The 12,168-nt window shown below is 40.6% G+C and overlaps 1 protein-coding gene across 1 annotated transcript in view; it reads right to left on the reverse strand.

The window, feature by feature from the left end:
• CSMD1 (CUB and Sushi multiple domains 1) overlaps positions 1-12,168 on the reverse strand; it is a 1,609,724-nt gene that overhangs the window by 366,152 nt on the left and 1,231,404 nt on the right. The gene's annotated exons all lie outside the window — the stretch shown is intronic.

Below are 12,168 nucleotides of genomic sequence, written 5' to 3' on the forward strand. Positions count from 1 at the left end.
CCATCTGGTGGGAATGTTGACAATGGGGGAGGCTGTGTCTGGGGGGTAGGGTTTGTGGGAAATCTCTGTGCCTTCCTCTCATTTTTGTTCTGAACCTAAAACCACTCTAAAAATAAAGTTTTAACATGCATATGGGTACCCAAAGGTAACCATGCATTAAGAGAAGACTGACAGGAACAGCATGCGTACGGACATAGACTTGGCACATTTACTGGACTTTCCCCTGCATATTAGCGTGCGGGTCACGCCGAACGGAATGGAAGCTTCGGTGAAGCAATCATCGTGTAGTACCAACAAAACACTGACATAGCCCCTGCTGTCAGCCAGTGGAAAGAAACACTGGATCCATTGACTGAGCTCAACATGCTGACAGAAAGACGTGTTGAAATAGAAAAAACAGAAGAAAAATTCAATTCAGCCAAAACTAATGTCTAACAAAATAGGAAGCTTTGCTTTCAGCCAAGTGGTTTTGGGCATGTGAATACACGATTCGCCCCATCACTCTTACCCTTTGTCCGTCAAACCGACATTCTCACCGTGGGTGAACAGAACACCTGATTCTTCCAAGGAAGATGAACGGCAGTCATTACTTTGTTTCTTCAAAGTGTGAAGTAACTCATGCAACGTTATACACAAATTGAAACAAAGGAAGTACTTCAGTGAGTGATCCGCAGTCACTAGATATGCATTTGTTTCTGAAGAATTTTTCTTTGTTGGATACATTTGAGGTTTCATTTGCTTGTTTGATTTAAAGAAAAATGTTTGTCTTCCCTATGCATACATCTTATTGAAGTATATCATACCCCAAAGTGCACAACCTTAAATGTCTAGTGTCCCTGCAGAGTTTCACTTATGATCATAAAGCTGTAACATTTAGTCCTTGCAAGGAATGGCTTTTTCTAGTCTTTTACTTTCAATTATTCTATGTCTGCATGTTACATGTTGGCCTTTTATAAGCATCACAGAAATATTTTACATTAGTTTTAGTCAATTAATTTTATTTATATTATTTTTATCTAATCAAGAGTCTTGCCTTTTCTTTAGGATATAATTAATCATAAATTAAAGTTAATTTTTTGTCATTTCCCCTTTTTTGATTGGTCAATTATTTTTAATTACCCCTCTTATCTAATTGCTTGTTTTTTCCCCCAGCACTTCAAAGTGTTGTTCTGTTGTCTTATTACTTCTTCTGCTTACATTAAAAAGACGCCTATCAACCTTCTATTTGCTCTCTTGAAACTAGTGGTCCTTTCCTTATGCTGCTTTATGATCTTTTCCAGTCCTATTTTTCAGAAGATTTCTCACCAAGTGCCAGGATGAGATTTTCCCTGTATTATGCTGACTGGCTGGTAGAATTTCTTCCATTTTTATCTTAATGTCTGCTACCAGTATTGGAAGTTGACTGGTGATTGACGATGTCTTCAAATATTGATTATGCCCCATTTTCTCTCTCTCTTTCTTCTGCAATTGCTATTACACACATATATTCTATACATACATTTTTTGCTTCAGTTTGAATATTTTCTACTAAGCTATCTTCCAGTTCAAATCATATGTATTGAGTTCTTTATTGCAAATATTGTATTTTTTAATTTCTACATTTCCATTTCATTTGTTATACTTATGAGGTCTGACAATTAAGTTCATGAACTTGTTGCACCGATGTTGCTAAACTTTTTTGCTATCAGAGGGATTATTCATTATGAATTTATACCAACTGGACAAGCAGTTAACCAAGTTCACTATTTGGAAGTGCTGAAAAGGCTGCATGAAAAAGTTAGATGACCTGAACTTTTCACCAACAATTCAAAGCTCTTGCATCACGACAATGCACCAGCTCACATGGCACTGTCTGTGAGGGAGTTCTTAGCCAGTAAACAAATAACTGTATTGGAACATCCTCCCTACTCACCTGATCTGGCCCCCAATGACTTCTTTCTTTACCTGAAGATAAAGGAAATATTGAAAGGAAGACATTTTGATGACATTCAAGACATCAAGGGTAATACGCCATCAGCTCTGATGGCCATTCCAGAAAAAGAGTTCCAGAATTGCTCTGAAGGGTGGACTACGCACTGGCATCAGTGCATAGCTTCCCAAGGGGAATACTTTGAAGGTGAGCATAGCGATATCAGCAGTGAGGTATGTAGCAATTTTTGTAGGATGAGTCCATGAACTTAACTGTCACACCTCCTACAGTTTTCTGGAAAAAATCTTGATCATTTCATTTACTTTCTTAAACATAGGAATCATAATGAATTATCAAAGTCCCTAAGGGATAACTGGAATATCTGGGTATTTTGCTTTTTTCCTATTGTCTGTCTCTTGGTTTTGGGTGGTTGGGTTCTGTTTCTGGACATTTCAGGTAGTTTTTGATTAAATGCCAGACTCTGTACATAAGCGATCATAGAAGCTGTGTATGTTTTCTCCCTCCTGGGACAACTCACTTTTCTTCTGACCTGGAGATTGACCACGTTGATCCAATCTGTCTTTGGTAAGATTCAAGGCTATTTCAGGCTTGTTGGTTTCCTACTGCTTACACTTTCTTATGCCACGATGCAGAGATTGTGGTATTTATAAGTACACCTTCTCCCTGAAACGACAGGCCCTAACTTTGTCTCTCTGGCACTGTGAAAATTCCAAAAGTTCTGTTTAGCTCTCTAGACCATCAGCAGCACATTTTCAGTTTGGTTTCTTTGCTTCTAGTGCCAGAAAAGTGAAGGCTGGGCAAATCCAACAAGGACCGAGCCAAGCTGTTGCCACTCTCATGTCCTTGTAATTCTCTTTCCCAGGATATTGTGGCCCCTCAAGTCCACACTCTTTTGAGAGCCTGCTTCAGCCTCTCCCAAAACCTCATTCTCTGAGCCACAGCGCTGTTTGCCCTGAAGCCCTGAGCAGAGGGTTGGCAGATGTCCCCAGGGGACAGTGAGTGACAAGTGACAAGGGAAACAGGAGACCCAGCGTCATGCATGTCCCTTCCCCTTGGTTCCTCTCTTCTCAGACCCTGGCTGCCTCAGATTCTTCTCCTGCACCTGGAAACATCTACTTTGTTGTTCATTTACTCAGCTTCCATAACTATTCTCAGCAACAGGGCAGGTCCCGTATCGTTGGAGGGAGGTGAATTCCAAGTGTGCATTTCCCACCTGCCTTAGTCCCTTTTCCTTTTTTTGTGTCTCTAGGATAATGCTCCCTCGTCCACATGGTCATATTCATAACTTGTATCTCAAGTTAAATTCACAGCCTCGCTTAAAAAAAGGAAGGAAAGAAAACACACCATTTTATAATCAAGTTTATATAAACACAAGGAAGAAAGTATCTACAGTGATTTTCTTACACACTATAATATAAATTGGCCACAACGAATGGAGGGCAATGCTTCTTTCTTCTCCTTTTCAGGATTTTCCCATCATAGCTCAGAGGCGGGTGGGCACCCTCCTCATCTCCGTTCCCCACTTGCACTCAGAACTCACTGTTAAACCCTGTGACTTGGGGACCATGACAGAAGACCACGCCACTCCACTGTTCGTCCAGTCATCTCCCTTCCTGCCGTCACCATGGGGAGCTATGGAGAATCTCTGTGTCCATTCCCCCTCGGATGATGCCTGTAAACCAATTCACCGCAGATTGCTTTCAACCCCACTGACCTTCCCTCCCATCTACTTTCAACACTGGCATTGCTGGGCACACGTTGCACTTTGGTGCACTTTGTCATACAGATCTCAGGCTCTGAACCCCTCTCTGACCATATGGCCACGGATTTACCTGTCGTCTGCCTGCTTCTCCGGAAACTTGCTCTTCGAATCCCTGAGGACTCTCTAACTGCTTCTCTCCATTCCTGCACACTTGGGGAGCGTGGCACCTACTCACGCCCACGCCCTGCAGCGGCGTGACTTCTCACCATGCCTATGGCCCTGGGAGCGCGGCTGAAACCCTGGTACATTTACCACCCCGGCCGTGTTCCTGTTCTCTTCAAAGTTCATCCCATCTCAGCATCTGTCTAATCCACATAACAATCCAGTCCATTCCTACATGTGCGCAGATGCAAGTGGACGAAGAATTTGTGGTCTAGAGGAATGCACATTTACAATCTTCAGATTCCAGCCAGACACTCAACAACACACGTGTTCTTGTGTCAGGGTTAGTGTATGTTCCCTGGGCCACTTCCACCAGCCATTGTCCCACACCATCTCCATTTTTCTCAGACTCCTTCCAAATCCTTATTTCTCGTGATCTCAGCAGATAACTTCATTCATAAATACATGAGGGGAAAAAAAACACATTTAAAGTCATCAATACATGAAGCACCTGCTTCTGAGTCTCTATAAATGCCCGGATACCACCAACCATCCAGTCACTTGGGAGGACAGGTCACAGGCATTGCCCTCGCTGGCCTGTCGCTCCCCTGACCAGCCCACTGGTCAGCGTGCCACACAAACTGTGCCTCTCCAGCCACTCTTCCCCACTGCCTCATCTGACTGAGCACCGATTCCTGGGCATTTCACACCAACGCCACGGACATCGCCTCCCAACTCAGAGGTCTGACTGGGGCATTGCCCTCCCGAACATCTGATTGAATTTTAACTCATTCAAAAACTTAATTATCGTGCAGAAAATGTTCTTACATTGAAAGACTTAGGCTGCCAAGTTAACATGGCAATCGTGCCTCTGAAGCGTCCCTCTGAGCGCAAATATTTGAGTTTCCTGTAGTTCTGTACCGGACCCTGCTTTAATTCTGACTGATGTCAGTCTGTCTGTTCACACACAATTAATGAAGCTGTACACTGCTACACGACACACAGAGTCCTTGATCAAAATCAAATTAGGATGTGTGTGTTACTGGAGTTTCAGAATTTATGTCTGCTACCTATTTGACTGCTATAGTTACGAAAAGGATTGTAGGATGGTTTGTTACAATAGATTATTTGAAAATTAATTATTTAATATTTTTAAAAGTTACTTGAAAATAAAGTATTTTGAGTTTTTTTAATTAAAAAAATATTTTAGCATTATTTAAAACAAAAGAACGTATTTTCCTTTTAGTTCCTCTTTCATGTTTCCAGAACTATTTTAATTAGCTAACACTCATAAATGATTTGTTTAAAACAAAGAAACAAGTGTTACCAGTATGCTTTGCAACTGATTATCTGTTTAAAACAGGATGTTTTTTCCAATAATTTGTAATTAAAATAGATTCTGGTTTTGATGAAATAGTTTAACAGTCATCATAACACACGTTTTAATTGCTTTAAAACAGCTTTATTTTCTCCCAAATTGACTTTACCATACACCATCTTGATTTAAACTGAAAGATCAAATTATTCTAATGAAACACTAAGTAATTTGGTTCATCTGGTAGAAAACTATACTAAAATGTTCTTTGGGGAGAAAAGCCATCATATGGAAGGTGTGTCACTTCCCCCTCTCCGTGTTGTCTCTCTGGGGGAACCCCTCACGTGTCCCACACACCTTGTGCTCCAGTCACACTGACTGTTCTAACCATTCTCCAAAAACAGTGGCATTTCTCGGCTCCCAGAGTTTTGGCAAAGACTGGTAACACTGCCTGGGGCCCATTCTTCCTGGAGAGCAACTCCGAGTTCTGGATGACTCTGAGGGGTCTCACTAGGCATCCAACTCCGAGGCAACGTGAGCGTCTTCAGCTGGAGGTCAGCGCAGAACCCTGCATACCTCCATTTTAGGCAAGTGTATTACAGATCCACTCCAGCATCTGTGTCCTACCAAACCCAGAACCCCCTTGACTGGAAGCTTATGTCTTTTGGTCTTTTTATCCCCAGACTCTGGCACATAACAAAAGTTTTTGAATAAATGCATAAATGATTAATTTTTGTTTTCATTTATGCATTTATTCGAAAAGTACATGTTTAAATTTATAGGAGGAGTTTTAAATAAGGACGCAAATCTTTGTTTTATCTTACATACCAACTACTTGGCATTTGGGATTCTGTTACAGCTGTGTCATTAATTCATCCCATTATCTCAGCTGAATTATCTTACCTCTGTGCCAGTTCCCTTACCAGTGAAATAATTGTATTAAATTATCATAAGGAACTTACTCAGATCTGAAAGTCCATTATCCTTTCAGTAGATTTCAGTGAAGATGGAGCTGCCTTGCATTCAGCGGTTCGAGACATCTTGCCACAGTCAGTATGAATGTTGGACTGAAATCAGGACAATTTATGACTCTCATTTCCAGTGTGTTCAGTGATTTACCCAAAATGGAGCAAATTACATTTGATTATGTATTTTTTCCTTTCCTATAACCAGGGCACACTGCACTGAGAGAGCATCTAGACTCGTTCACAGGAAAATGGGTCAGTGTGCTTTAAAGGCTAATCGCCCCAATACGACGCAATAACCTTAAGATGTTTGGCTGCTGGTAATATCAGTGTACATGAGAGATCTCACTTCTGACCAGCTCTTCTCTTCGGCCCTAGCTTAAAGATTCCACAGCTGTATCCACATGCACAGCAAATGTGTTTGCTAGAAGGGGTGGCTAAATGAAACTGACTATTGTACCATACATAACGCCTGTGCAAGTCCCTGTGTTGTGGGGTCACAGCTTGTTTCTTGCTGTGGCTGATTACAACTCCTTGGGGTGAATATACCACAGGGTTTCCCTGTTCACCTGTTACAGGATACTTACATTGTTTCCACTTTTTTTGCAATTATGAATAGTTACTGAAAACATTCCTGTAGGGTAAGTTGCATTTCTCTAGGGTAAATACCTAGGAGTGGAACTGCTAGATCACATAAGTGAATATTTAACTTCATTTGAAACTGCCAAGCCCTTTTGCAGAATTGCTGTACCATTTTACATTCCCATTTACTATCTCAAAGATGACGTAGAGTATTTTTCTATTTATGTGATAGTCTCTAAAATAAAATTATGAGATGGAGACTAGATCAGGGGTTCAAGGCTTAGGGTGGAAGAGAGTATGACTACAAAGCCATAGCAGGTGGGGGTGTGGGGGGGTGACCATTCTATATCCTGACTCCGGTGGTGGCCATACAAGTCTATACACGTATTAATAACTGAAGCTCTGTACACCCAAAACTTGTATTTTACTGTACACATATTAAATAAAAACCTGAAGGAAAAAAAAACAACAAAAAACCACCACCACCACCTAACTCTGAGCAAACTACAAAGCTATCAACACTTGAAACTGAAGCAAAGGAACACATGGAATAATTTCCACCGCACTCTCCTGGCAGCTATAGGAGAGGAAAGAACTGCGCTAAACATTTAAAATACTCATTCAGTTGTAAATTGGGCAATTGAAAGTAAATGCTATTTCTAACTTAAAAATTGGCCTAAAACTGACCTAAGTTAAGTCGTTATAGGTGACATCCTGAAATCTCATAAATTCTGCAGAAAGTGTAGAAAATGCACTGCTGCTTAAAATATAAGTTTTAGTCGGCCATTTGCCTTAATTGGGTTGATTCAGTGTGAGCTGGAGATTAATAAGGAGGTGTTAAGACACAGTGTGTGGTCTGTCGAGGCACCTGGGTGGAACCATTCCACTCAGGGTGGAGTAAAATAGGTTTAAGGGGATTCAGACATGCTCTGTGGAGATCCTACTTGAAAGCTGGCAGACACAGAGCTACCGCCAGTCATAGCCAACTTGGTCATTCAGTATGGAAGGAAGTTAAACTGGTCATAACTGAAACTTTCAGTTGTGCACATACCATGTTTCCCTGAAAATAATACCTAACAGGAAAATAAGCCCTAGCATGATTTTTCAGGATGACATCCCCTAACAAATGCCCTAATGCGTCTTTTGGAGGAAATCTTAATATAATACCTGGTCTTATTTTCTGGGAAACATGGTATTTAAATGCTGTATTGACCAGGCCCTGGGAGCACATCAGAGCAGAGGCAGCGCTGACGCCGTTCAAGGTTCTCCGTGCACCTGGCACCTGCACGGCAAGTCCCAGGTGAGGGTCACACAGGGCGCATCTGTTTACGTGACATGTGCCAGTACAGTGAACGGGGACAGGAGGAGGGGGGCAGGCTGTGACTGATACATCGAGCTGACTCTGAAAAACAACTCAGACACTGTCTTTACAGAATAAACTGTCAGGGTATCAGGTATGAGATCAAACCAGGAGATCATGGGTACATATGCTGAGGTCGTTGGGGACCCCCCAGTGCCATCAACATGAGGTTGACTCATGCACGAATTTCATTCACATGTGAAGCTTTGTCCACTGGGCAGCCTGCAGCATAGGAGACGCTGTGAATCCCACAGTTGCAACCTTTTCCTTAAATTCACGAAACACCATCAAAATTATAAAGTCTTTCTATGTGGAACCTTATGAAAGAAACATCTAATGCAACCTCTTATCTCTGGTCAAAGGAAGAATAAGTGGACTGGGGCCCAAAGTGAAGTTACTATACAGACGTCTGTTTCTGTGTGCAGTCAGATGGTTGAAAAGCCTGTCAGGACATGAAGGCTTTTTTCATTCTCCTTCACATGGTATGAATGCTGGAAATGGCACAGAGGGGACCAGAAGAGGACTCTGAAGGAGATAAAGGGATGCATGCTTGTGTGGGACCCCAGGACCTGAGAAACAGTGTTGGGCGAGATGTCCTGTGTGCCCCCACAAACAGACCACCAAGACTTGATGTTTCCAGACCCCTGACAAGGCCACAGCAGGTTCCAGGTGAGCTCATTCTCCTCTGAGAGGCAAATGGTGTCCCTCTCACAACAGCGGCAGCAAGGAAACTGATGAAAGACCCCCAGCGACAATGTGTGTCCAGGGGGAGACTTCCATGTCCCCAGGGGCCTAAGACTCTTTCTGAGGAAAGGCAATGAGGCAGCTGCACCTGTGACAGAAACCCCCCACACCAGTTACCCAACCCAGGAAGACTCTGCAGATTGCAGGGTGGGACGCCCCTCTCCACCCTGAGATATGGGCAGAGGGGAGGTTAGGGGATAAAGGGTGAGATGGGAAGGGAAATACTGGTGGGGGATCCCACCAAGCCCTCCCCACAGACCCCAATGACACCAGGTTAAGCAAGCACACCAAGACAACGCATTAAAGACTTCAACAATTAACCTGTCATTGGAGCCCCAGCCCACAAAAACTGACCAGAACTTCATGCTAAGCCTTACCAGGGTGACTGCCTGCTAAAATAAGAGATTTATATCATACCGAGTGTGTCCTAACAAGACAGACATAATAGCCAGGATACAATATCAAGAGCCCAGAAAAATCACAACTTGAAGAAGAAAAGACAATTACCTGACGACACCTAAAAGAATCAATGTTGGAATTACCTGACAAGCATTCTAAAGCAGTCGTCATGAAAATGCTACAACAGTCAAATGAAAAACAAAAAATCTTAGCAAAAACAGATAAACTATAAAAACAGAACTAGATGGAAATTATGGAATGAAAAAAAAAAAAACCTTAAAAATAGCCTGATAGGCTTAAAGTAGAGGGGATTGGTGTGATGATATTGGTTGAACGTGAGAATAGATCAGTAGACTTCCTCTACACTGAAAAACAGAGCAAAACAGATTAAAAAGAAAGTGGACAAACTTGCAGGGACCTGTGGGACAGAGAAAAAGAGACCCAACCTTCCTGTCACTAGAATCCTAGAAGGAGAGAAAGGCAGTGAGGCTGAAAGGGTGGTGAAAAAATAACTGGTGAAAATTCCTCAAATGTGGGAAGATACATAAACCTACAGTTTTAAGAAACTGAGTGAACCTCAAACAGGATAAACTCAAACAACTCCATGCCGAGACATATCTAATTAAACACTGAAAACTAACAACAAAGAACACAATCTTGACACCTCATTTAAAGGATAATACCCATATGACGTCACTCATATGTGGGATGTAAAACTGAAAGCAACAAAGGAACTAGACAAAGAAACAAAAACTCATAGACACAGACAACAGTTTAGTGGTTACCAGAGGATAAGGAGGGAGGAGGGTGGTAGACGAGGGAAAAGGGGATCAAATATATGGTGATGGAAGGAGAACTGAGACTCTGGGTGGTGAACACACAATGTGATATATAGATGATGTATTATAGAATTGTACACATGAAACCTATATAATTTTACTAACGAATGTCACCCCAATAAATTTAATACATTAAAAAATAGCAGTGATTTCCTGTCTGACACCGTGGAGGCCAGAAAGAAGTATCGTAAAATATTTCAAGATTTGAAAGAAAAGAATAGTCAACCACATTTTCTACATCCAGTGAATGTATTCTTCAGAAATAAAGGGGAAAATTCTCAGACAAAGTATTTATTGTTAATAGCCTAACCTTAATGATTGGCTAATTGATCCTTTTAAAGTTATTCAAAAGGAAAGAAATAATAAGAGGAACTTGCAGCATTGGGGCAGAAGTAGGAACAAAGAACAGAGCAGAAATATGGGAATATAAAGCACATTACTCTTCCATAGTGAGTTCTGTGAATAATTCAATGGTGGAAATTAAAATTTTAAAACCTGATACTTAAGACAATGATATTTAACAGTTGGGACCTAAATGGAAGTGAGGATTCCACACTTTAAAGTGGTAAATGTTGATATGAGCTGTAGTAGGATGGATAATGGCCACATCATATGATGACATAAAGAATGATTCATCAGGAAGACATAACAGTCCTAAATGTGTACACACCAAATATCAGAATTTCAAAACACATGAAGCAAAACCTAGAGAGCTGAAAGGAGAACTAGACAAATCCACAAGAATAGTTGAGAACTTCAACAGCCCCAACCCTGTTTTTCAGCAACCAGGCAGAATTACCTAGAATATAGAAAATATGAATACTACAGTCAACCAACAGGATCTAATCGACTCCACCCAACAAGAGTAGAATGCTTATGTTTTCTAAGCACATATGGAACATTTACAAAGGTAGACTATATCCTGGAACTGAAAATAGACCTGAACACATTTAAAGGAACTGGAATAATACTGAATGTATTTTCTAATCATAATGAAATCAAACTAGAAACTATTAACAAAAAGGCAACAGGAAAATTTCTAAACATATGGAAATTAAAGAACACAGTTTTAAATAATCCATGATCCAAAGAGGAAGTCTCAAGGGAAACAAACAAACAAAAGACACAGAAGTTAATGACCATGAGAACAAAAGCATGTTGCCTGCAGCTAAAGCCGTGCCAAGAAGAAAATTTATAGTACTAAAATGACTGTATTAGATTGGAGGAAAAGTATGAAATAATCACCCAAGTCCCTACCTCAAAAAACTACAAAAAATAGAGCCATATGAACCCAAAACAAGCAAGAGGAAGAGTATGACAGAGATCAGAAATTAACAAAATGCAAATAAAAACAACAGCAAAAAATAAGCTGTTTCTTCTAAAAATCGATATAATTGATAAACTTCTAAGAAGAGTGAGTGAGTGACAGAGTGAGTGAGAGAGAGAGAGAGAAAGAGAATCAACATCAGGGAAAAAATAGTGGGTATTACTACAGATTCACTAGTCATTAAAAAGATGATCAAATATATTATGAACAACGTTAGACTCATAATTTTGACAGTTATTAAAAATAGACTGATTCCTTAAAAACCACAAACTACCAAAAGTCAACGAAGATGAATGAGACAATCTGCACAGTGCTGTAACTATAAAATAAATTGATGTTGCAATTAAAAATCTCCCCCCAAATAAACCTATAGACCTAGATGGTTTCACTGGAGAATTCTACCAATCTTCTGTAGAAAAATTAACACAAAGTTTTCATAAACTCTTCCAGAAAGTAACAAATGATAAAAATACTTCCTAACTCATTTAGGGTAGCCAGTATTAACCTGATACCCAAACCACAGCAAGACAGTGAAAGAAGGAAGGAAGGAAGGTAGGAAGGAAGGTAGGAAGGAAGGAAGGAAGGAAGGAACTACACACCTGTATCCTTCACGAACGTAGGTACACAGATCCTCAACAAAGTCCCAGAACTCTGAATCCAACAATGTGTAATATGAATTATACTCCACACAAAGTGGAATTCTTTCCAGTTATGAAAGGTTGGTTCAACGTTCAAAAATCAATCAATATAACCCACCATATGAACAAAGTAAAACAAGGAAAATGTTATACCGTGTTTCCCTGAAAATAAAACCTAGGTGGACAATTAGCTCTAATGCATCAT

Source organism: Rhinolophus ferrumequinum, chromosome 4 (assembly GCF_004115265.2).
Source record: "Rhinolophus ferrumequinum isolate MPI-CBG mRhiFer1 chromosome 4, mRhiFer1_v1.p, whole genome shotgun sequence".
NCBI lineage: Eukaryota > Metazoa > Chordata > Mammalia > Chiroptera > Rhinolophidae > Rhinolophus > Rhinolophus ferrumequinum.